At 39.8% G+C, this 26,633-nt stretch overlaps 1 protein-coding gene and 1 long non-coding RNA gene across 2 annotated transcripts in view; one reads left to right on the top strand and one right to left on the bottom strand.

The window, feature by feature from the left end:
- Nucleotides 1-6,666, top strand: part of LOC134563811 (uncharacterized) — a 51,273-nt gene extending 44,607 nt beyond the window's left edge. The window contains exon 14 of the mRNA XM_063422111.1: nt 6,078-6,666. The gene's annotated coding sequence lies outside the window, so the exon portion shown is untranslated. The remainder of the gene's footprint in view (nt 1-6,077) is intronic.
- A 752-nt stretch (nt 6,667-7,418) lies between these two features.
- LOC134563814 (uncharacterized) lies at nt 7,419-24,390 on the bottom strand. Its single transcript, XR_010083426.1, has 3 exons — nt 22,371-24,390; nt 15,774-15,884; nt 7,419-12,162 (listed from the first exon to the last, which is right to left on the bottom strand). It is a non-coding gene; the product is annotated as an uncharacterized LOC134563814 (long non-coding RNA).
- Nucleotides 24,391-26,633: the final 2,243 nt, after the last annotated feature.

Genomic DNA, 26,633 nt, shown 5'->3' with positions numbered 1-26,633 from the left:
CACGATTTCTCCTAAAATCTGATCCCTTGCACTCTCATTCCTGACCCGCACTTCAATAGCACGAGTCAATTTCTCCACAAAATCTACAAAAGGCTCAGATGAACCCTGTCTGATCATGGTATAAGGTGGCAAGGGAGCGTGGGTTTGGAGGCTAAAAACGCTTTGCAAGCCTGATCTCTAATTGGTGTGAGGGCTGCAGAGGGAATCAGTGAGGCTTGTGTGGAAGGAGAGTTCCACTGGCCTTCACCACAAAGGAGCTCAAGGGACATTGCATTCCCTTGTCCATCCACTGTGGTATCTGGCTGTTGTAAAAGGCGTGGAAGTGTTTCCCGCACCAGCTGCTTCCATGCCGCTTCCCAGAGTTTAAACTCTGTGACATTCATGAAGCATGAAAACAGCTGCTTTAAATCAGCAGGAAGTACTGTCGCATTAGAAAGATCAGCTGTAAGGAGACCACGGAAGTACAGGCTTTCCCTTCTGTACTCTCTGTGGGCTTTACAGAGATCCTTAATCAACTCTTGGGAAAAAGATTGCCAATTCAGACTGTCACTGGTGTCCCCCCGGGAGCACCTGAATGTCACCGGAGCAGCAGTGAAGCAAGCCTGCTGACATCCTGGTTGCCAGTTGTTTACTTCCTGGTTCCGACCGTGGGAACCGGAAGCGTCACCGTGGGAACCAAGCAAACAACCTGACCGAATTCCGGGGTGGGGACACGCCGGGGACTCCGCCTGTGGCCCCGCCTGGCAGGTGGGTCCATGGGCGGGCTCGGGGGCAGGGCAGGTGGGTGGGATAGAGGACAGGAGGGGGTGGGGTGAAGGGTGGGGAGAGGATTGTGGGGACAAGGAGCAGGGGATGGTGAACCGACCACGCGGTCCCCGCCATCTTGGACGCCACAGCCACCACCACAAGGCTTCTGTGGCGCAGTAACTTTAAAGTAATAAACTTTTGGCTTGGAACTGGGAGAAATTGGGGTGCGGGAAGGGCTTCTAGACACCGGGCCAGGGCTCCTAGAAGCATCCCGCGCAGTCCGGCCCAGACTATGCAGGCGGGGGGAACAGGAATTTTGAAAAAAACCAGAGCTGGTAGACCTTTTGTCTGCCGCTTTCCTTAAAATTCCTTTTTTGCGGGGAGAGGGTTTGGGGCTGCGGGAAGGGCGAACCGGGGCAAGCTGTCCTCACAATGGCTCTTTTTCAAATTCTCTGAACTCCGCCGCGGCAGCTTTGAGCTGCAGAATTAAGGCCGCAAATTTTTGTGGGTCTCTGCTTTTTGCATCTACCAAATCTGCCAATTTCTGCTCCGCAGCGCTCCAAAAATGCGGGCTGCGGGCGTGTGCTCGCAAGATTTCCGGAAAGTTCACACAAAGCCATTGCGAAAATTGCTTTACACAACTTTTAGAAAACCTAGCTTTCTTAAATTCTAACAATTCAACTAGAACCTTAAAAATCCCATCCTGTACTGACGAGGAAGAAGCACCCATCTCTTCCCCCGCTTAGATCTTAAATCGGCACTTTCCCTAAACCGAGATCGAGAAAATACATGTTTAAAAGAAAAAAACTGCTGCGTCTTTAAAAGACCGGCACCTCGCACTCGCTAAATCTGCGAACCCTACCGGCGCACAGCGCGAAAAGAAAAGGCGGCTGCCACAAACACGCTCCTTCTGAGCGACCGCCGACTGCCACGCGAGCGGCTGCACACACACGTGCACACCCGCGCTCGCGCACAAAACAAAAATTGCGAAAACAAACCGAAAGAAAGAAAAGTGCCAGGAAAAACCGAAAACTGGCGATCGAGCAAAAGCGCTCCGCTCCCGGCGGTCGCGCGACCAGCCTCTCCGCGGACTCTCTCTGACGGCGGCTTCCCCAAACCGAAACCCGCTCCGCAGAAACAGCGGGGATACTTACCAAATTCCTGGCGGATGCAAAAACCCATCTCAGGGTACCTCTGCTTTTGGGGGCTACGCCTTCCCTCGAGTGCGAAGAGGGTAGCGCTACCTCCCCGACACTCTGGGAGTTCTTCCTTGAGTCCACGAGGCTGCTTCAACCGAAGCTGCTTGCAACGCTCACAGACCACGATTTCAGACCACACACCTGGCGTGGGGTCTGCCAGTCCTTTTTCCATGGGCTTTCGAGAGCTCCGTGGATCTCTTCTCAGCCCCATGTTGGGCACCATAATTTATGTCACGATGCTATTTCGAGACCTCAGCGTCTCCACGCACGGCTAGCCCAGGCACCGTGACAAGGTACGAGGACCAGTTCGTACACTGAGTGACGATACTGATTCCTGTGGGTTCTTGTTAAGAGAGATCTTTGGCAGCAGCCTTAAAATGACGAAGCAGAGGCAGGGTGGGAGGCAGCAAGGTAGCGATGTTTATTGTGCAGCAAGCACAATATACCCACCTGCGCCTGCTCTCGCAACTGCCCCGAGGGCAGTTCTGCGTACACTTTTATACAGAGGGTGTCAGGGAGGGGTAAAGGTGAAACAACCAATAGAGGGAGTTATAGGGACCGTTAGACAGGTGCAATATTCAACTTTTGCCAACCAGGGGACAGGGAGAAATACAAAACTCGCGGGCTTTCTGACAGACAGAAAACTGACAGTTACGTCACTTGCCTCAGGGGTACACGTGGATGAGGAGGGAACAAAGGAACATATAACAAACTCAATAAACTAAATTTCACACACCGCCACAATCCACTTTCTCCCAAAATTTTTTTGTGATGAACTTTAAATGCAGAGGTTTTTTACACATATAAGTGCTCCATTCTTTAATGTAGAAACATTATCTTGCTGTAAACAGAGGATTGTATCACACAGCCCAGTTCACTCAAGGGCTGCACATACAAAAATATAGAAAGAAATGCTACAGAGAGTGAATTGCTGCATTTATTCAAACAGCAATCTATCAAAGCGAACAAAGGCATTAATTTGGCAAAATTAAGCGCCCACAGTTAATTAAGGCATTCCTAAATGTCCCAGTGTTTCTACTGAAAGCTCCCACAATTGCCTGAGTGAAAGCTATATTTCCAGGTGTTCTGGAGTACCAAATCCTACTGTGATCTTTCCAGAAATTATGTCAGGTAATGATAAGTTGAATCCCATGCCTAGGCAAGATGTGAGAGACTTTTCCCTCACTGCTTCCAAGAAGCCTGATGACAATTGCAACTTCCAGATAAGAAGCTCTGAACAGCTTCAGAAGAGATGACCAGAGTTGCATCATAGTATCTGAATAATTCCTGTAACAGTCTGTGACCAGTGCTAAGGGCAACTAGGACCAGCGGTTATGGATGAATTATAAATTTCTCTGTCTGCAAGAACAAGTTTTGCCCTCCAAAGAATAAGTATCTGTATCTGTATCTCTGCATCTCGTTGTCCCATCAGCAAAAAAGCTGGCATGCTCTGGCTGTGATTTGACAATGGAAGTTTGGCTATGAACATCAAATATTATTTGAAAAATTTTAATATTAGGCCATTTCATTCCCACTTTGGTCACAAAGAATGATAATTCAAAGAAATTCAGGCCTTTTTTTGCCTTTTATGTTAAACAAATGCCATGCTTTCAATGGATACTGTTTGTGGAAATTCGGCTTTCTTCAGGTTTTCTGGTCAGGGAATGTAAAATGACAGAAAAGATAATTTGCAAATAAGCATTTCAGACTAAAGAGAATACAGAGGTTATGCAGGTGTTTTCTGAAAATGGACCTAAATTATTTACTTTTGCTGGAAATATTATTTTGCAGTATTTAATAAATAGGAGGATGGTTCAGAAAAGAAATGAGTATTCTGAAATAGATTCTGTACTTTTCCAGCTAACAATATTTAGCATGAAATGCTTAATGAAAGAACAAGATCTTTATTAATTCCTTATTTGTTACGTAGTTTATGGAGTGCACCTTCACAAAATAAACTTTCTATAAATACAGAAATCAATTTCAGAAAATCTGAATTAATTATGTTAGAAATATTTTATCTATCTGAAAATAACAAACAATAAGGAGATACTCAAACCAAGACTATATTACAGATTTAAAAATAACTCTGTATGTTCATGTGCACATGATCTCAAGTAGAGTAAACAAGCAGAGAATAGAAAATTGTCACTGTTTTCCTAGATGTTCCTAATACAAAGATACATGAAAGTTAAACTTTAAAGCTACTAATACCGGTGTTTTCTTGTTTGTCATTGATGTTGTAATCTCTCTTTAGAAAACAGTATTTTTATGATTTTTTTTGTTGCTGTTGGATGTTTGGTTTGTTTGGCTTTGGGATTTTTGTGGGTTTTTTGGGTTTTTTTTTTACTTTTTTGTGGGGTTGGAGGTTTTTTGGGAGGGGGTTGGAGGTGTTACGTTATGTTATATGTTATGTTATTTTTTACTGAGAAATTTATATATCTTAATATCCACCTTTGAAATTGGAAATTTTTGATTTCCAAGTAAAAGATTCTCCCATTCAGTTCCAGGGAAACATCTGGTTTGGTGAATACTGATCAGTTTCTGCTTGACATTGAAAGGAAGTGATGGAGACATATTGTTAAATTCTTGTTTTATTCACCGCTTAGAAGGTGAAACCATATCAAAACTGTGACTGTAGTAGATATAGCTTGTAAAGGAGAGCAAGGTGAAATTAGTGGATCTTTGAAGATCCTATGGATGCATAAGCAGCCCAAATATAACTTTGAATGCTCTACAGTCAGCTGTGGCTGTCATTATAATTGAACAGTCTCTGTCAGATAGGCTGCTACATGGTATTTGAAAGTAGGAATGAGAAAGGGAGAAAAAAAAAGAACCTGACATGGTGCCCTTGAAATGGGTGAATAATAGGCAGTGGGGAGACGAGGCCAACATTTGGGTCACAGTTTTATGGAATAGTGACAATATTTGATTTGTGGCTTTGATATAGTCATATATACCTGCTCAAAATATGTCCCTTCTGTAGGCCAATTCCTATGCAAATAGCAAACAAACTACAGATGCCTATTTAATGTCAATTTTGCAATAGTCATAGGATCATAGCATGGCTAGTGTTGGAAGAAACCTTGAAGGTCACCTCATTCCAACCCCTGTGGACAGGGACACCTTGCACTAGAGCAGGTTTTTTCAAAACCCTGTCCAACCTGGCCACGAACACTTCCAAGGCTGGGGCATCCACAATTCCCATCCACAACCACCCTCCCAGTAATCTGCGTCAGAAAGCTCTACAACAACCATGTGTCTATGACTCATCACTTCTTTTGAAGACCACAAGGAGGTGCAATTGATCTTCTTTCTCTTTCTTTCTTTTTCTTGCTTGCTTGCTTTCTTGCTTTCTTTCATTTGAACTTCCACACTTAAATAACAATTACGTTCCTGTGAGCTTTCATGTTTTTCTTTGGCATTTCCTATTTGGCTTTATATGAAAACAGTAAATATCCAATTCACCTATTCTTTTGCTCTTAAAGTGTGACCTGTTCTTTGGGTGGAACAGTTACAGTATTTCTGTTTCCTTGCTAAACTCACATCCTGTGTCTGGCTTGCAATAATGTAGGAAGTAAAAAATAGTCCTCCCCAAACTGCTGTCATGATCCTGAGGTTCTTTTGGCTTGTAGAAGGTGTGAAAGTTCTTGGATTAATAAACTTTAAGGATGAAGTTCATGAGGTATTTCTGCACTATAAAAAGAAAGTGCTAGTTCAGAGTGAAGACCGTATCTGGCTTATTTATATTATAAATATATATAAATTATAAATATAATATAAATATAAATATAATAATATATAAATTATTTATAAAAATCTGCAATATGTATTTTATATCAATCTTCTTTCTGACAAAGAAGAAAAAAAAACATATTAAAAGAACCTTATCATTTGACCTTGGTAGTGCTTATCATGTATGTTATTCAAGTGCAATCTGCTGTGAGTCTGATCTAGCACATTTGAACTGTATGTAAATTTTGTTGTAACCTCCCAAACAAAATCAGTCATGTCAACTCAATTGCCATTTCTTCTCTCTGGAGAAGGAGTATTGCCTCCTTTCAACCTGAAAAGTAACCTAATCCTCATGCTTCAGCAATTATTTGTTATTTTGCTCATGTTTTTCTGTAGGTTGGAAACCTGAAGACAGAAGGAAGCAGGCCTCCTACAAAGACATTCCTTGAGCATATCTTCAAAAGCTGCATGGATGTGCTGATCCCCTTAGAATATAACTAATTGTCCTTGTGCTCACTGTCCCTTCCTGCTTTTGGTCAACACTTTATCCTGAATATCTTTCTTAGCTCTTCCTTTAAATGACATATTAACAAGACTAATCTGACTCAAATGGTGATATGTTTGCCCCAAAGCCCCCTTAAACAATCCCTTAGCCATTCCCTTTTTTCTATCAGTGTGTAGTCACATCACTCAGTTTCCACTCACTCATCTCTGAATGTTTGGAGTGTGTTGTTTTCATTGTTTCAGCTATCTGTTTCCACAGCTGAGCTTTATTGTTTCTTCTATTTACTGTGTGTGGAAAGGCATGATTGTATTGCCTGGTGACTTTTCACTCAGCCTTTCTACACAATAAAGCTATATTTTCTTTTGTTCTTTTCATCTGTTATATTTTTGCTTATTAATAATCTTCTGAGGATTCATGGACTCTACTAATACCTCTTCCCATGATGGGAACATATTTATAGTATCCTATAGTAGTTTTCAAATTTTATCCATTGGTCAATAAACAAACTATGTAAAGCTGGTACTATTTTACATTTTCTTATCCTAAAAAGACAAAAATGTATTTTGAAGAAATATAAGTTTTTGATCTCATTTAAGCAGTATGTTGAGATCCTGGATGTAAAAATTTTCATCATTTGTACAGTAAAGAAATGACAAGAACTAAACTATTTACATCTTGTGGAAATTTTGCTCCCTGTGTCTCCATGAGAAGTACCACTCCAAAGACTTATTTTATTTTTATTTTTTTATGAATACCTTTTATTTATTCTATTTTTATGCAGTAATGCTGCATCCATCCTTATTACCTGCACTAGTATAACAAGTTGAGTTGATCAATCTCTCTTAAAAATCAGTGGAAATCTTAGCTACTCCCTATAGTGACAACTTCTAGTAATCATTGTAGTGATCTCTTTGTCCTGCAAAGAAAGGACGTCTCACCAGATCTGTCTATATTCATTTACTACTCCAGAAATGAATATAGCAAGTTCTACAGGAGCTGAAGATTAACTTATGCTTGTACTCAGCATTTCAGCTTCAAAACAATCAGATCATCACAACAAAACAGAACCTCTCTTACTTTCTTTCAGGAATTTTCTTCCAATTCCCCCACTCAAAAGTGAACTAAACACCACCTTCAGTGAGATATGTAGCTCAAGTTTTTCAGGTGTTGTGGGATTTTGGAGAATGCACATTCCAAATTACAGTCTGATTGTAAGCCCTTTCTGTCAAGTGACCCAGAAGAAGAATGATTTCAGATGAGGCCCTGAGCAGTGACAGGCCTTTGAGCAAATCAAGTAGGAGATAGTTCATGCTGTAGCACTCCAGCCCCTCCAAACAGGGCAAGATGTAAAAATTGTGTTTGTACTGCAGTTGGTAAGAATGGCCCTACCTGGAGGCTCTGGCAGAAAGCACCAGGGGACACTCAAGTTTGACTTCTAGGTTTTTAGACTGAGGCATGCAGAGGATCGGAAGTCCTCTCTAGTCCAACTGAAAATGAGATACTGGTGGCATATGAAACGGTCTGAGCCACTTCAGAGGTGATTGAAGCACAACTCCGACTGGCACCGTGGCTACTCATGATGGATTGGGTGTTCAAAGGGAGGATCTTCCCTACACATCATGGAACAGATGCTACATGGAGTAAGTGGGTCACACTGACCACACAATGAGCCTGGAAAGGAAACCTCAGTTCTCCAGGAATCTTAGAAGTATATCGTGGGCTGGCCAGAAGGCAAAGATTTTGGAATGTCACCAGAGAAGCTGGTAATATATGTTGAATTGGCCCCACTATATAATAAATCACCAGAAAGTGAGAAGCAATATGCCTTTTTTACTGATGGATCCTGCTGTCTTGTGGGAAAGTATTGGAGATGGAAAGCAGCTGTGTATAGGAGTTCCCTGTGACAAGTCACAGAAACTGCTGAAGGAGAAGGTGAATTGAGTCAGCCTGCACAGGTGGAACCCATACAGCTGGCCTTAGACATTGCTGAACAAGAGAAAGGGATGATACTTTATATTGATTCATGGATGGTGGCAAACGCCCTGTGGGGATGGCTGCAACAAAGGAATAGTAACGTAGTGGTAAATCTGTGTGGGCTGCTGCATTGTGGCAAGACAACACTGCCCAGGTGGAGAACATGCCTGTGAAGGTAGATTGCAGAAATGCTCACATAATAAGGGTCAGGCCACAGAAGAACATCAGAACAATCAGCAGGGGGATCATGCTGCTAGAATTGAATGGCTCAGCTGTATTTGGACTGACAAATAAGTGTGAGTTATTCCTTGCCTGATGGGTCGATGACACCTCAGGACATCAAGAAGGACATCCAACAGGGGTGATAAAGGGCGAACATAACTGTGTATACTACCTCCTAGTTATCCACCATCATGAAATGTGATGCTGTCAAGCAGGGCCAAGTGGGTAAAGCCTCTTTGATATGGAGGATGATGGCTGAAATGTAAGTACAGGAAGGCCTGGCAGACTGACTGTCACACAGCCCCAGGACCATGATGGCAAGCACTATTATGCTTATGGTGATGGAAGCAAGCACTGGATGGCCAGAAACATACCCTGTGTCCCATGCCACCACCTGGAACAGTATCCTAGGCTTTGAGAAGGAAATCTTATGGCAACATGGTACTCCAGGTAGAATTAAATCAGAAAATGAAACTCATTTCTAAAACCACCTCACAGACATTTAGACCAAAGAATATGGCATCGAGTGAGTATATCACATTCCCTGTCTTGCACCAGCCTCTGGAAAGATCAAATGATGTAACAGACTGTTAAAGACTACAGCGAGAGCAATGCATGGTGGGACCTTCAAACACTGGCATATACATTTAGCAAAGGCCACCTGGTTTGTCAACACCAGAGGATCTGCAATAAGGCTGGCCCAGCCCAATCAAAATTTTTGTGTCCTGTGGAACAGGATAAAATTCCTGTAGTACACAATAAAAACATGCTGGAGGAAACTATCTTTATTATTCCTGCCTCAGGCAAAGGCAAACCCATCTGTTGGATGGTGCTTTTGCCCTGTCATTGGGGTGCAGGTCATATGGGACAATGGGGAAGGTCTGGAGTGTGCCCCACAGGGATTTGATTTTGGGTGAGAATAGCTGATGAATTAAATTGAATTATGTTTATAACTACAGCACTGTGTATTACCACTCTTGTGATCACTACATGTGGATCTCCTCACTGAGCACCTCATGGTATTGCTCTTAACCACAAGCCTTCTGTAGGTATGAGCCTGACTTTCCTCTGATCACACCAATGAAGAATGAACTTTGATAAAACTGAACTAGTGCACCAGTACTGGAATCAGAACTGACTTAATTGTGCAACATCCAACCACCCAACATCTTTTTAGCGTAGGAAAACATATAACCACACAAAGGCCATCATATGCGGTTCTTTATTTGAGCACGCAGGACACAGGGGCATACAATGCCTAAATCTTGTGCCCAAGAATACAGAGTCGATTTGTGATTTTTATAGTTTCAAATTATACATATGTTAACTAACCTCCACCCCTAGATACTGGTTATCTTATTTCTTAGTTACTATCTTAAATCATACCTACGCTTTACTCTGGGTTATATTTGATTTGGTTAAAACAATGCTTCTCAATTATCTCCTGGGCTGGAGTCACACTTGACTCAATTAAAACAATAGTGTGAAGCTACTTGCAGAAGCTGACGTTTTTTCCAAAGCCAGGCTACGTCAAGTTCAGATTGTGTGTCTTCTACCTTCCTCCCCCTCAACTACCCGCGGTTAAGTTGTACAATTTTTTTTTAACCCTCCACTATCTCACCACATTTTTACTGCTCAAAAGATTGTTATCAAGAATAAAGGCCAAAATCATGGACTACGTGAATTCAAAATTTTGAGGGTTTTTCTGGCTGGTGTTTTTTGAGTTTTTGTTTTGTTTTGTTTTGTTGGTTGTGTTTGGGTTTTTGTGCAGACATTTAATGAACATTTGACAAAGATGTTCCATAGACTTAGAGAACAATATTTGTATATGTATCTATCAAAACAGATAAGTAGGAAAGGTGATGGGATATCAAGGAGAGTGAAACTTGGCATGACATATATGGTATGGCATGGAATAAGGGCTGGCTCCCATCATTCCTTTTGTGGTTTCAGGTAGGGTAGAGTTAATTTCTTCTTAGAACCTGTTACAGTGGTGTGTTTTAGATTCAGAATGAGAATAGTGTTGATAACACACTGAAGTTTTGGCTTTTGCCAGGTTGTGTTTATTCTAACTCAAGGACTTTTTTTCCTTGTCTGTCAATAAGAAAATACAAAAAAGAAACTGGAAGGGAGCATAGTTGGGGCTGTTGGCTTGAACTGATCAAAGGGGTACTCCACACCATGAAACATGGCCACCGTAGAATGTGGCCACTATATAAGTTGGAGAAATTACCTGAAGGATAAGCTGATCTGGATTCAGGAAAGGGGGGTTTGGCATTGGTCAAGGGGTGGTGAGAAGTTGTATTGTGCAGCACTTGCTTTTTCCCACTTTTTAAAAATTATTATTATTATTATTATTATTTATCATTATTATTTCATTTAACTTTATTTTTATTAATAAACAGTTCTTAACTCCACATACAAATTTTACTTGGATTCTTCTCTTTATTCCACTGGGATGGAGAGGGAAGAGAGAAGGGTTTGAGTGAGTGGGGACATGGTTTTTCACCTGTAGTTGAATTTTAAATCATGGCAATTTCTTATGCAGGCACATTCTGAGGAAAGGGTTGGGGAACTAAGTGGTGCTTTTAGCTCCTGCATTTGCCATGGGGTCATTTTTCAGCTGGTTCAAATAGATATTGATTTTTGCTTCTCATTTAAATGTCAATGTAGGAGTAGCCATCAATTCTTTAAAATTTTATAGACAACCACAAACTAGAAAAATTTACCAGTTCATGAATAATCTAGCCCTCAAGGCAAAATAGTTCTGAGGCATAGGTTTAATGTTTTGAAATAAGTCCTTCTGTGTCATAATAAAAAAAATAGGGTGAAAATAGTGCTGAACACATATGAAGTTCATATTAAAGGAAATTTAGTTCAGGAATATCAGTGGTTCAGAAAGAAGGACAACAAGCTGTCTATGAGCCAGCAGTGTGTCCTTGTGGCCAAGAAGGCCAATGTTGACCTGGGGTGCATTAGGAAGAGCTCTGCCAGCAGCTCAAGGGAGGTGATCCTGCCCCTCTGCTGAGCCCTGGTGAGGCACATCTGGAGTGCTGTGTCCAGCTCTGGGCTCCTCAGGATCATGGAACTGCTGGAATGGGTCCGGGGGAAGGGTACAAAGATGATTAAGGAACCGGAGCATCTCTCAGGAGGAAAGGCTGAGGGAGATGGGCCTGCTCAGCCTCAAGAAGGGAGAACTGAGAGGGGTCTTTTCAATGTCTGTAAGTACCTGAAGGGAGGATGCCAAGAGGATGGAGCCAGGCTCTTTTCAATGTTGAGCTATAGGACAAGCAGCAATGGGCAGAAACTGATACACAGGAAATTCCACTCGAACATAAGGAAGAACTTTACTGTGCAAGTAACTCTGCACTGGAAGAGATTGCCCAGAGAGGGTGTGGAGTCTCCCTCACTGCAGACACCTAAGAACTGTCTGAACACAGTCCTGTGCAATGTGCTTTGGGATGACCCTGACTGAGTATGGAGATTGGACCAGAAGGTGGCTCCTTCCTGACTGACCCATTCTGTGATTCTGTCAAACCCCTTGGGCATAACTGCACAGCCAAAGAGCTCTCCCATTTACTGGGAAATGCCAGGCTACTGTACTTGTTAAGTTTGGTTTCAGTGTCTCTTCTCAAGCAAATTATTGAGCTGCTTCAGAAGAAAAAAATCCATCTGCAAATACATCCTTCAGGGGGAAACCTTGTAGACTTTTGAAGAAACTGTGGTATCTGCAAAATTCTGGCAGGCTTTATTCCTTCTCAGCAATTCAGTGTGCAGACACTGTAGAAGAGGTAAACAGCATCACATTAGTTCAGGAAGTTTGGATTTAAAGTGTATGCATAGAAAATGTCACCTTAGGGCATTGAGGAGCCAACCACAGGGCATCTCAAGCACCTCTGCATTTTAAAGGCTAACCTTAAACAGTGTGGTCAAAACCCACTCTATTATTTGATCCCAGGGACCAAGGTTTTTCTGGAATAGATGAATTAGGGTGTCATGACATAGCATGGTGGTTAGGAAAAGAAGGCTTGAGTTTTAATGGATTGTATAATTCAGAAATACAGCATGAATTACTCCATTCTCTCTTCAGCCAGAATAGGCTGTGAACTACAAATTGTAGACAGTGGGGAAAGTAGAGGAAGGAGGGGGGAATCTTCAAATTCTCTACAAACCATATTAGTTGAATAATATGGCTTCCTGACTGACATTTTGGACTCAAGTTGAAAGAACCAGAGTTTTCAGATTTTTAGTAATCTTATGTATCATTTTCAGCTTTTACAGGAGTTTTGGAGATGTAATCCATGGAGAAATTTCAGTACTCTAGAAAACTAACAGTCAGGACTCTAGTCAGGATTTTTTTTTTTTTCATTTCCTTGCCAAGATAACATTTTGATTTACATTCCTTCTTTTGGGGGAAAAAAATAAAAAGAGTTCTTATTAGTCTAGTGTAGTACTATAGGAAGGGTTCTCTAGCAGGAATTTCACCTCAGGCTAAATTCCAGTCCCTGAACTAGAAAAGTAGTTCTAATACTCCCAGGGCACACTTCTTCCTGTGTATTCAATCACCATGTTAACTGTGATTCCTTTAGTCCTTACTGTGCATCTTTAAATATTACTATACTACTGTGAATGAAAGCTGGAAATGTTAGTAAATAATTTCTACTTAATTCTGCAGCCATCTTGGTAAAAGGGGCACCATAGGCTCTGTCACCCAGTCACTGAGGTCTGCTCTGTAACACATTTTCTGTGGATGCATTCCAAAAGGTTATCCTCCAATGACATCAAAAATGTCTATTCATACTGCAATTATTCCTTACTTCAGTGCAATATAGATCACTGAAATGAAGCATTTCTTGCTCTTACATTCTGCTTACACTTAGCCACTGTGCCAGAAAGTATAAAAATTCCTTACAGCCCTCTTGGTGTCATTCCTGGTGAGAAGAAATCACCCAGCAGTCATTTTTTACCCCTTTGAAATCATCCATCCAAAGTCACCAAAGTCACCAAAGTCACTCTGTTTTGACAGACATCACTGAACAGACCTCAAGGATGCATGGCTGCACATGAAATAGTAGTAGATATTTAACTTTACCTTTTAAGTACAGATTGTTTGAAATCTCTGGCAATGACTTCAAAGAGCCTGTGTTGCAGGAGTCTTACTTTTTACTGACTTCTATGTATCTCATTATCTTAGTTTCTTATTTACTTTGCTCTGCCACAGATCTCATCTAAGGTTTAGGATCCTCTACAATGTTACACTACTTTTTTAACGAATCCACCACTATGCTTAGTAAAATGGGTAACACAGTGTTACTATTCATTTGTAATGAATTTTTAATTTTAAATTGTTGAATAATATTATTATCAAGTCATTTAATACAAAATATAAACACTTTAAAGCTTCATACTGAGTTTGAGTCTGGAAATGTAACACCTTGTGTTACACTGTGAAATAAGTGCAAAAATTTATAGCTGCTATTTGTATAACAAAAAGCAGATACAGAACATGGTCCAGAAAAGCAACTAAATCATTAACAGTCTGTGAACAAGAAATTGTTTTATGAGAGGAATTAGCAATTTCTGGACACTGATGAAATAAAACACCAATACAATTTTACTCTTAGCAGATCATGAACAAAGTTCATTCTTATTTATATTTCACCTGAGCTTAAATTGCAGTTAAATTCATCACATAACCACTACATTAGTATCACTTCACTGATCTATTGTTTATGTAAAGGTCTGGCTGAGTGCATGATTCCCAGATATCACTGCTAAATATAGGCAGTGTTTAAGCTACACATCAACACACAGAAATAGCTTTATAGTTTGTGATGTGGTTGTATAGGCTTGAATAGGACTCTAGACATTTCTCATACAGATGTGGTAAAGACAAACCCCGTTAGCAACTATGAATAAACAAAGAAAACTGTTTAGATGACTTCTCAGGGTAAAACTGACAATAAAACTGACAGTTTTACAGAAAAGATAGAAAGTGCTTTCAGTAGCTCCCACCTAGTTATTTTTTGTTCTGAATTTCTAGAAAAGAGTGTTTCAACAGCTCAGAAATAAATTAATGTTCCAAAAAGGGGTTGAAAATTTTGAAGCTTATGAAAATTCCACAGCCAAGCTTCTTTTTCTGGAGCATGCTTGATCTGCTTTCCATGAATTCAGAACCCAGACTGAATTTTTCTTTGTTCTCCCTTCATTGTCTCTTTCATGGTTTCATGTCTCTTTTAATGTAGAAAATACCTGACGAGTAGTTATACTCAAGTAACACTTTACTGAGAAAGCAGCTGTCTTTGAAAAAATATAAAATTCAGGAGAACATGAGAGTTCATAAAGGTAACAAAACTCCACCTAAAAGAATGACTAATCAGCTAAATCAGATCCCTTTGATCAGTAAAATCTCTTCTTCAAATTTTTTGCAGGTGGTCATCCACAGAAGGAAACAGCAACTGAAGAGGTTTTTTTATTGATACATTGCTGTCTTCAAAGAAAAACAAGAATAAAAAGGTAGACTTAAGAAAAAAAATAATAATGAAAAAAGTAGGGAGGCTTGTTGTATGAAGTGGTACATAAAGCTTCATGTAACAGGCTCTTTTCACAGCTTGGTTAGCTCCAATTCAACTAAACTTACCATGACAAGGTACAAATTGATCTCCTCACAGTTAACTATTCATGCGTTACAATAAAAACTCAGAACAACAAACTACAAGACTTTAAGGTTACTTTAAAACTGTAATTAACACAAATACTTCCACACTGCAGAACAAACAGATTGCTCTCCTGAGAGATTCTGATTGCCCCATTCTGGAAATCCTGGTGAGTCACTTGTTGCAGAGCCAATCTGTTGGCTGTCACAGTACCACAGTATTCACACCCTGAATAGTACTGGGCTCTGGGGACTTGGTCCTCTCTTCCTTCAATATGTGACACTTCATAAAGCTCCAGCATTTTCCTGACTGTTCTGGTCCTGTCCTTTACAACTACAAGGCCACACGTTGTAAAAAGTAACACAATGACTGAAGCATTTCCCATAAAACTGGCTGCTGTACTAATTTTCCAATATTCATCTAAGACTCATCCATTGCATTTGTTTTGGGGGAAGGTCCTCTAACTCAATTTTTTATGGAAACATGACCATAAGTTTTGGAGCTAGAGTTTTGTTGCTTGGCAACAAATTTAGCAGTGTTGTGCCTAGAATTTTCCTAGACAACTGCTTCTCAGAGCCAGATATGCAAGATTTCTATAGCATATTGAACATTTAGGCATTTTTGTCTTACTGTGAAAATCTGAATTACAGTAAACGTGGAATATGTACTGAATATCTTTACCATTTCTCAGCATGCTAAATACTGTGTTTCGGGTAGCAAGCGTTTGCTGCTTACCTTAATTTCCAAGAGATATCAAGTTAAACTAAGCTGTACTTTGTATGCTGCATGAAGGTGGTGCACTGAGGTGTACTAGACATGTAGTTCACTTAAGGAGGCTGTTTTGTCCTGAAAAAAAGTTCAGTAAAAATAGTATACTGTATCACACAATTTTTACATTTCCTTCAAACTAACATACATTATTTTTCTCTGGTGAACATACCAGTGCCTGAAATTAACCCATGATAAATGATGCAGTTGGAGATTCAGTCATGCCAGACAGTATTTAGGGGATGGACTTGCCTGAATTCCCTAAGCTCCTGTTAGCTTGACTTGCAGACTGTTAGCACATTCTACAGGAGAACAAAGACAAAATCTGATGGATAGGAGCCAAAACCCCCTTTTACTCCACTGATATGCAAGTGATTGAATAAAAAAAAGATGAGTAATATGGCAATTTCTCCATATGTTAACATATGACTTCCCCTGTGAATAGTGCACTACTATCTACTGGGAGATACTTAGCTTTAGTGAGCACAATGTTGCACCACATTTATGTTTCTCAGGAATCCACTCTAGAAGTAAGGGAGACATAATAGGTGTTGTAATATTTGCCTAGAAGAAACATTTTCAAACAGCAAAAACCACAACTGAAATGTAAATCACCTATGGTTATATAGATCTGACCTTGTTTCATTGCTGGGGTAGTTTTACATTAGTGTGACTAAACTCAGTGAGTTGTGCTGATGTAAACTTGGTGTGACATTAGCTTTAGGCATAAGTCTACACTGAGTGCTGATAATTATTTTAGAGTTTTCAGTATTCCAAGGCTAGAAAAACAAAGATGTAGAAAGGGTTTACACAAAATGAACCGATTGAAAACTTGGGTATGGGTTGTCGAATGCTGCATTGTTCAGGTAATTGCTCCATGTATGAGTGGGTAGGATAGTCACAGTCCAGTGAGGTCCTGACATAATTTAAGCAGGATGTACAGAATTGCTAAGAGTGGATGCTAAGACTGTTGACTGTTCTTGTGTGTTCACATCTGTCTCTGAACTAATGCCTGTGCTTGATAGCCTCAAGTCACATATTAATTGTTAGGCTTTTAAAGAGTTGCTATCAAAGCTGCTGACAAAAGAGCAGGTTTATATATATATACATATGTATATATACACATATAATATGTATTATATATTTATTATATTTTATATATATTATATATAAATTTGAGAAAGTACAATTTTAACAGAGCTCAGTGGCAAGGTTCACTCTTATGGATGAATCATACATAAGGAAGTCAGACTAAAATCATTGTAGAGTGATTTACAGAGACTGTAAAAGGGTTAAAGTACAAATGATGTGGATACAAGATATTAAGGGTTCAAAAGGGTATAGTAGCACTTAATCATTGACTAATTTAACATCTATACACTTATTCAAAAAGATAGGCAACATTTATAGCGGTGAATTAATTATTAATTCAGGATAAGAACATTCATGTCATAACTAACTCATACTTGCACACAGACAAAGAGTTGCATACATCCATGTGTTTGAGGGAACCCATGCAAAATTCCCCTCAAGTTCAGTCAAATGCCCACATTAAATTCCCTAGCACCTCTTAATGAGCCCTGTTGTACCTCGAGGAGTATGTGTGTGTTGGTGCAATATCAGCTGAGGCCTCGTAACTAGTGACAGTCTCTCAAGGATTGCCCACTGGACTGCTGGCAGGCTCCAAGAGCCATCCCACTGGGATGGGGGTATTGGTACAGGTGTCATGCCTCAGAAGAGCCCAGAGGGCTGCTCCCAGAGGAGACCTTGGACTGCTGGTCATGGGGTTGTGAGACAATTTGCTTTAGTTATCTGTCATTTTTCAGGTTGGCCAAAACACAGCTGGTAGCTACTGGACTCTTTCCCACCAAGTCCAGTAAAGGTGGTACCATTCCACCTGAGATACAACATATTTTTTCAAAACATCTCGTAACATTGGTAGCATTTCACTTGGGTTTCAAGTAAGCAGGAGTATTGGGAAACTATGTTAAAGCAAATGCTTTAGGAAATTCCTGCTAGCACAGTGTGCTAGAACACAAAATAACAGGAGAATAGTGAGCCAATTGTGATCCAATAATTGTTACAAAATTGAAGGTTTCATGCCATCTTTATTTTAAAAAGAAAGCTTAGATTTGTTTTCTGCGTGGCCTCAGCATTTGTAAAACACCACATTGGAGAGGGTATATTTCAGATACTGATTCCTTTTCATGCTCTCAGAAGTCTCATACAGATTCACTGAGCTCCAGCCTGCAGAATTCACAGAACACTTTTTCAAGTAAAATGTAAAATTCAATGTGCAAGTGGTTGCTAATGAATCAACATATCTATGGGATATTTGTTACCATGCAATGAGCTAAATGTTGAAGGCATTTTCCTATTATGAAGGAGGAGGTTGAACAGATTTCCAGATAAACTTTTAATACAGTTAGAATATTTATTGTCTTTTAAAAGCAAAACTTAATTCTGAAGTTATTTGCTCAAGAAGTCTATGATAATTATCACACAGAAAACAATAATGGCTTGATTTTGCATACTTCCTCAAAACAAATGTTGATTGAATAACTTGAAGATAATTACAGAAATTAAAATAATACTTTGATATGAATGAGAGGAATGAAAATTCCATATTATTCTGTGCAACTCAATATTAAATTGAGTTCCACTGAATAATAATCGGACTGCTACAGATGTGTAGCACAAGTGTTTAGTAGATTAAAGGTTTAACCTGGTGTAACTTCATTTATTGCAACACATTTATAATCTGAATGTAGTTTTTCTTTATTTGTAAAATAAGTATTTCCTCTTTTTTCCTACATTACGATTATAACAGAAGTACACATTTTCATTTCTTTTTTTTTTCATCTTCTTCAGGTGTTGGATGTTACTTTGTGTGAGTTGATATTTGGGTCTTCCACATGCATATATATACACATAGATTTTTGGAAAACCTTTAGTTGTCCAGGTAGTTGATTTTAATTTTTCTGCATGCATTCCCATTACTGTGTCAGTTTGGAAAATGAAAGACTAGTCTAACACTCCTTTAGCAAGCAGACTGGCAAAACATGCAAGTGGAGGCTGTATCCCCTCCTTATATTCTCAATCCATTTTCAGCCTTCCTGAGAGCAAAAGGAGTCAAATACTTGATGCCTAATCCTACAGCAATCTAGTTTCCGAAGTCTCACGGCAGTTGCAAAACTCTATTTCTGGCATCATGGTTTTCCATGGTTAAAGCAGACTGTCACAACTTCATTTAGTCAAAGAAGAGTTACACAGTCTTGTAGTCTAGTGAGAGAGGACTGTCTGCATTAGCTTTGTGTAAATATGTAATGTAATGTGTGTATGGAGCAGGTTTATTAATGGTTCTCTACAGAGCTTTGCCTATTTGTTCTGGAATTTCAGCCAAATTGTCATCACCTTTCCCTTTTCTCCTACTTTTTCATTGCATTGAATGCAAATTTTCAGCTGGCATAAAACATTCATCTGGATTTATGAATGAGTGCAAAAGTCTCTTTGATAAAGGGAAAAAAGTGATTCTGTGTTGCACAGAAAGGGAAAGCCTTGTAAAATCATGGCTCAGGCCCTCTACTTCGGCTAAGCAAAAAAGGACTATAAAAAAGTGATTCAAATGGATTAGAAGTAGAAAAACAAGTTATATAACCATTACGTGTTCCCATCATGGTGTATCATCATTGATTGAATTATGTTTGTTATGATTTAAAATTATGTCACTGATAAAGGCCTAACTGCTTAAAAAGGCCTGGTTTTTACCAATAAAGCAGCTGTCCTTTGCACCTGCCTGTAAACTCCACTTCACTACAGACCCTTGCTCACCTCATGATTGTACACTGTACAAAACCCATTTCAGAAAGATAAGTTAATTTACAACTTCGTAAAATAGTGATCTTTTTCATTTATCAATGTGTACACAGAAGGATCTGCCAGTTAAAACTGGCAAAAACACAGACCAACTATTTTGTTTTCTTTGTGTTCTTAATAGGTATTTGGAACCAGAGATTTCTTACCTGTGTATTTTCCAGTAAAAAGAGACAGAATGGTGACATGTGTGCAGAAATGTTACATTATAATTAGTCATGTCTAAAAGTGGTAAAACAGTGGTAAAAAAGTGCACCCAGCTGACTGTCCCTCTGTTTTATGCTGACTACAATCAACACATAATATGGCTTCTGTAAAGTACCACTCCCAAGTGTGAGACTGCATGATGAAATGCAGCAGCCTAAACCTACCCACAGTCACAATTTATTATTGTACTTTTGAAATGTCATTGTGAGATGAAAGTCACAGAACCACAGAAGGGATTCCACTTCTGAGTTGGAAGCACCCACAAGGATCATTGAGTCCAACTCGTGGTCCTGCATAGGATGCTCCCAGAGTAACACCATGAGCCTGAGAGCATTGTCCAAATGGTTCTTGAACTCTGTCAGGCTTGGTGCTGTGACCACTTCCCTGGGGAGCCTGTTCCAGTGTCAAACCACCCTCTGGGTGAAGAACTTTTTTCAAATATCCCAGCTAAAGCTCCTGAATGCAATTTTATGCCTTCCCTCAGGTCCTGTCACTAGTCACCAAACAGAAGAGATCACAAGACAGGCTAGGCCCTCCTGGCTCCCAGGGCACTGCTGACTCACATTCAACCTCCCGCTGACCAGGACCCTCAGGTCCCTTTCTACAGCACTGCTCTCCAAAATGTTATTCCTCAGTTTACTAAACACAACCAGGGTTGTTCCATCCCAGGTGCAGAATTTGGCACTTTCCCTTGTTGAACTCATATGGCTGGTGATTGCCCAGCTCTCTGATTTTTGAGGTCTCTCTACAGGGCCTCCTTGCCTTTTTGGGAGTCAACAGTTCCTTCCAATTTTGCATCATTTATGAACTTGTTTAGTATCCCCTTCCAGTCCTACATCCAGGTCATTTATGAGGATGTTGAAGAGCACAGGACTAAGATGGAGCCCTGTGGAACCCCACTGGTGAAAGATCAGCAGTCTGATGCCACCTCATTCACTGAAACCCCTTTTGCCTGACCCATGAGCCAGTTGTTCATCCACCCCTTTTATCCAGCCGCATGCTGCACATTTTATCCATAAGGATACTGGGAGAGACACTATTGTAAGCTTAACTGAAATCCAAAAAGAGTACATCAGATGGCTTTCCTTGATAGGATGGGTGGTTAGCCTTGTCATGAAAGGATCACAGGTTTGATAGGCGGGACTTCCCTCTCATGAAGCCACGCTGGCTGTGACCAGTGACTGTGTTGTCCTTTAGGACTTTTTTAATACCTTCCAAAATAATCTTCTCCATAACTTTATTGGGCAGTATTAGTGAAACTAAAAGACCATTGTCTTCCAGGGTCAATCTTTCTGTGGTTTTTGAAAGTTAGGACAAAGTTAGCCAGCTTCTAGTCACCTGAGGCTTCTCCTCTCCCTCAGGGTCAAATCTACCTTACTCAGAACAAAAGTACAATCTACTGGCTTTGCATCACTAAGAGAAATAAACTGTAGTATATATGCTGTTTTTTCTCTTCAGTAATCATTCACAAAATATTCTGAGTTGGAAGGGACCCACAAGGATCATCTTAGCATTATTAGCACCACAGTCTAACTGAGTTAATCTATTCTCTTTTTATTTCCTTTATTTTTCAGGAAATTATGACAGCAGAGAATGCAAAACACAATTGACCTATATATACACATGTATTCCTTCACATCTCTATTGGCTAGCTTTTAAGCCTACTAGTAGGTCTGTAGTTCCCATGATAGGAACTGTTTAAAGATAACCAGAATTTTGTTCCATTACTTTTGATTTTAAAACTATAATTCACACTCCCTTGTCTTCTTTGCTTTGTTAAACAGCTTGTGTTAGAGCCAGGTTAAATTACAATATCTCTCAGCATACTGTAACATCTTCTCCTGAAAGTTTTCGAGAGAGATATATTTGCAGGTAAGTAAATTCTCTGGTCCATATGGACCTGGACATACACACATATCTTCAAAAAGAATATTCCCACAGCTGCACTATCTGTGATGTTTCCTTTTGATCATTGTCCGTTCACCAATGTGGAATGTTAAATTCTATGGATGTCTAAAGCCACTTAGTGATTGCAAAGATACACCTGGGCCACAGATATCTAGGCTGTTTTATCATTTGCTTATGTTGCAGAGTACATTTCAAAAGCTAAGTTAAGTTTTGTATATCTCTTGTGTAGGACATATCCTGCTCCAAGGGAAAAAATACAAACTGGGAAGGAAAAAAAAAAAATCATCCAAGCCAAAAAAAAAGTTCTGTGTTGTTAATGAGATGAAGGAGTTGGAATTTTTAAATTTATCTTCCCCCATGTGAAAAAAATTATGCCAAAAATTTTCTTGGGAAAAAAAAAAATCTAAGAAAACCTTGATGCAAAGTTCTGTCCTCGGCTGATTGAATTTGTAATTCAGTTTGCATCTGTGTTCAGTCTTAACCGAGCTGCTGTAGGGCTCGGTTTCCCATCCTCTCTGCCCCACTCCCTCTGCCCCGAGCCCAAGCCGCGGCTGTGTCCCTGCACGCTGCGCTCACCCTGCTCCCCTCGCTGTCCTGAGGATGTCCAGGGTGGTTAGGATTCGTCAGGTCACACCTCAGCCTGTCAGGGCTTGGCGGCGCCTCCTTTCCTCTGCTGCAGCCCATTGCTTCGTCTGCACAGAGTCTGGCAACAACCTGGCCTCGTCACATGCAAGGAACCGCAGCCAGCCAAAGCCAGCTGGCTGTTTTCTTCCTGCTTACCTGTCGCATCCCCGTGGCTTTTGCTAAACTGTTCAGTGCTGTTATTAACCCCAGTCTGGGCCACGGTAAAGAAGCAAGCACTACATACATGCTTGTGCACACCTGTGTGCAGGCACACACAGGCACAGCAAGAGCTTCTGGTTCTGGGTTGAGAGCAGTGGGTGCTAGGCTACAACCCCAGTCCTTGCCTCTCCCACCTCTCTCCTTTCACCCACAGCACATTGTCTGCTAAAACTCCTCCTCGCTCGGCTCCAGGCGGCTTTCAGCCTCTCTCACTGCTTTCCCAGTGCTTCCCTAATTTTGTTAATGTGAAAGTTTGACTCATTCTATGTCTTCCACTCCCTTGGTCTGACAATCTATTTTCTTCATAGCACTTCTTTCTTGCAACCTGATCCCCAATGCCTCGCCCCTCCTCCCTGTCCTGGTCTGGTGCCCCCTTCTACCTCTCCTTCACCCATTCCTTTCTGCCTTTCTTTTCTCCTGCCCAGCTTGAATCAATGGAGCAGGGACATCGGTTGGAGAGGTGAGGTCTGGCTCCAGGCAGTCCTACAGCCTGCAACCACAGCAAACACAATCCTGCTGTCCTCTCTGCCTTCCACAGGCTCCCATCCTCATCTTAACTCCTAGAGAAAGGAGACCTCAGGCACAGAAATATGGAAGCCTTGGCCAGAATCTTCTTTTGGGCCTAGGGGAAAAAGGCATTCTCCTAAACATGACATGTCACTCAGTATGTGCACACCTGAAAATTGACTTTTACTTGCTTTATCTTGGTTTAATTAGGGGCTGTGCTAACAAGCCAAACAACTAACTTACTGGTAATAGGAGAATGAGAGAATAAGCAGGACAGCAGTGGGTGCTGAAGCAGATTCTAAAAAGAAGCTGTAATCTAACATTAGAGCAATATTGTATTGCTTATGTTTCTTCGGTGTTTTTGCAAGACATCTTTGCCTCTTGTTAGAAATAAAAAACAAATCTGTTCTCAGGCGATTCATCTCGCCTACTTTTCAGCTTTAATGGTATTTGCATCTCCTCCCCCTTCTTCCTTTTTCTTTTTCTTTCTCCATCCCCTTTAAGTTGTAATTCAACCTCTTTCAACACATGATCTCTTTTCTTTTTTTGGCACTCCCTCCACTCGCTCTCTCATTAGTTTGAGTTAATTAGGAATAGTAGGCAGCCCTCAATCTGTTATGTGTTAAAAACAGAACAATCCAAAACAGAGGCACAGACACAACTACGTGATTTCATTGTCTAAGGGAGACAGAAAAACAGTGGGGATTCTCTTATCTAGACTAACATCTTCCCAGTGGTTAACCTAACTGGCTTTAAAATGTTCCACAAATGCAGATCTGGGATAACAATCTTTCCTTGTTTCCTTTTCTTTTTTTTTTCTTTTTTTCTCTTTTTTTTTTTCATCATTGGCAAGAATGAGTGAATTGGATTGACATGGAGGTGATGGAGGAAGAGAAATAGTCTACATGTCAAAATGACAATTTATATTACATGGTTAACAGAATGAGTGGTACGTGTAATGGCTGCGGGTATTTTCATCTACTGTGTTGTACAACACGGTCCTTTTTTTCCCTGAAGTGTATCATCAAGATCACTCCCAATTCAATGCAGATTGTTTGCTTGAAGGATCTCCTTCTAACAGTAGTACCATTTGATAAATGTCGAACTGAAACAAGAATCTAAGTATTCATTTGTTTCTGTTAGTGAATTGTGTATATATAGAGGTCATGCCTGGTATTTTTTCTGTAGTGCTGATTACAGACATTAGGGCAGAGTGTGCTGTGGAAGTGAATTATAACACAACTAAGAAATCAAGCCCTGATTCTGAAGGTAAGGCCTTACATTTTTTCACTGACTACATACTGTGCTCTTTAGATGAAATGCATGCTTAGGAAAGACAGGTATAGCTTTGCAAAAATACATGCCTGCATTAAACATAAATGTGAGTGCTTTTGAGCATTTATTAGGCTGTTTACATGTGCATATGTAAATGCATAAATATGTAAAGTTTGAATCTTCAAAGACTTTTATGTAAGAATCATGAACTATAGACAGCCTCATTTATAATAATTGTTACATTAAATTGCTGATTTGATATGTATGTGTCTGCATACATATGAAGTTGTGTGACAGTAATTTGTTAGCAATTTATCCATTAATTAGCAATGCTAATGCAATAAAACTTTAAAGTTAAGCAACTTTCAATTGTCTATTTTGAAATCTGATGCCCAGGATATACAATGAAAAATCTATTGGAAAAAAGAAAACAGAGACATTAAAAGTACTGCCATCAAACTCTTATTATACATATTAAGAAAAAATAATTTTATTTCTGCCAGAAATATCTCTTTTTGACAGGCAAGACATCAGACTAATGAGACACAAAAGGAATGCTTAATGAATGACAAAGTATAAGCTTGATTATCAGAACACACCAGAGTGCTACAGCACTGGAGAAGAAAATACTCCCTCAAAAAGACATCCTTGGAGATTTTACTGGGGTGCAGGGGGCAAGAAGTTTCTAGCTGGGCATAGACAACATGAGAGCAAATATCTCCATAAGTAGATGTTGCAAGAAGTTTAGGAGATTTTTATAATTTATTCTTAATATACTGTTTATTTATTTATTTCCCCAGCTATTTGTACAATTATGTGCAAACTGCAGTAAATCCAGTAAGGAGACAGATTTGGCCCTTATACTGTTCCTTCATTTGACCTTTTCTCTCTATAGTAATGCAAAAATGTAGTGGTTACTGTGGGTCTACTTTACACCAGAGATGAAAAATTGTTCTTTCTTCACCCATGGAATTAAAAGAATTTACCTTAACACCTCTATTCCAGTATTGGCAATTAAGACTGTTTAATTTATACAATTCTCTTTCTGTATGTGTTTTAGATTACAATGTAAGAGTGTCATAAGAAGAAGGTAGAAACATACTTTAATAAAAATTCAGGACTTTAAAAATCTCTATACTAGATAAAATTAATAATTCTATTCAGTGATGGCATAAATAATTCTATGAAGTTTTGACATCTGAGACTATATCACTTTTAGTGCTACACAGAGCCATTAAACTTGTTTGAACTCATATAAATGCATTTATTAGTCAGAAAGAAAAATATTATGAGGGAGTAGTAAAACTAAGTTAATCTAAAATCTATCAAAAAGGTCTCTAGAAAAAAAATTTTAGAAAGGGAGAAAATAGTTTCCACTTTATCACCCATATATACTGGTGATTCTTCAAGAGTAAAGATATTTATCCCTTCATATGCTCCTATGAGAACCATGGGTTCTTTCATATCTTGTAGATTTCCTCATGTCAAAGCAATAGGCCAGTTCCTGAAATTGTTACATGCCTAAAACAGCATGATTTTCTGTGAAGTACACACAAAAACCCTGTCTTCCATTAACATATAAACTGCTGCAGCAAGAGTAGGAGAAAGATAATGCTGTGGTGTGAAAAGTTTGCATTTCAGTATGTAATAAACCAGGGTAGGCATTTGTCACAAGCGGAGACGAATGTCTAGAAGATTGTTGGGGAACACAAAGCAGAATCTACAGCCCCAAGTGTTCTCAATTCACTGCTGTCTCTGAAGTTCAGTTCAGACACAGTTTCGACAGCAAGCTCAGCTTGAGCCACGCTCAATATGACAGTCTGTGAAAGCTTCAGAATGAAGGGTAAGATAATAAACAGCTGCAGAACCAAGAGAAAAGTATCTTCTAAAATGCACAGGTAATGCAAAGGTGTCTGTGTCCTGTAGAGGTTAGTGGCACATAGAGATTCATACGTGTGGTTGTCTAACCAGAGATATTACAAAAGCTTAAAGCCAACTGTTTTATAAACTATCCTTTAAGGGGCACTGCTCCTACTGGATCAGCAACTTTGATACTAAAAACTGCTCTAAATAAGTTAGGCATAATGATAGTTTATCTTGTGCTGCTGATGCTTATGCTCACATTGTAGATAATCCAGACTTACTTTTGAGACATATAGAGGTAGATTCACAGAGATAAATATACTTGTAGGATAAAACAATGGTATTTTGACA

Source organism: Prinia subflava, chromosome Z (assembly GCF_021018805.1).
Source record: "Prinia subflava isolate CZ2003 ecotype Zambia chromosome Z, Cam_Psub_1.2, whole genome shotgun sequence".
In the NCBI taxonomy this organism is placed as follows: Eukaryota; Metazoa; Chordata; class Aves; order Passeriformes; family Cisticolidae; genus Prinia; species Prinia subflava.
Note: the sequence above shows the minus strand (reverse complement) of the source record. Positions and strands in the feature narration are given on the sequence as shown.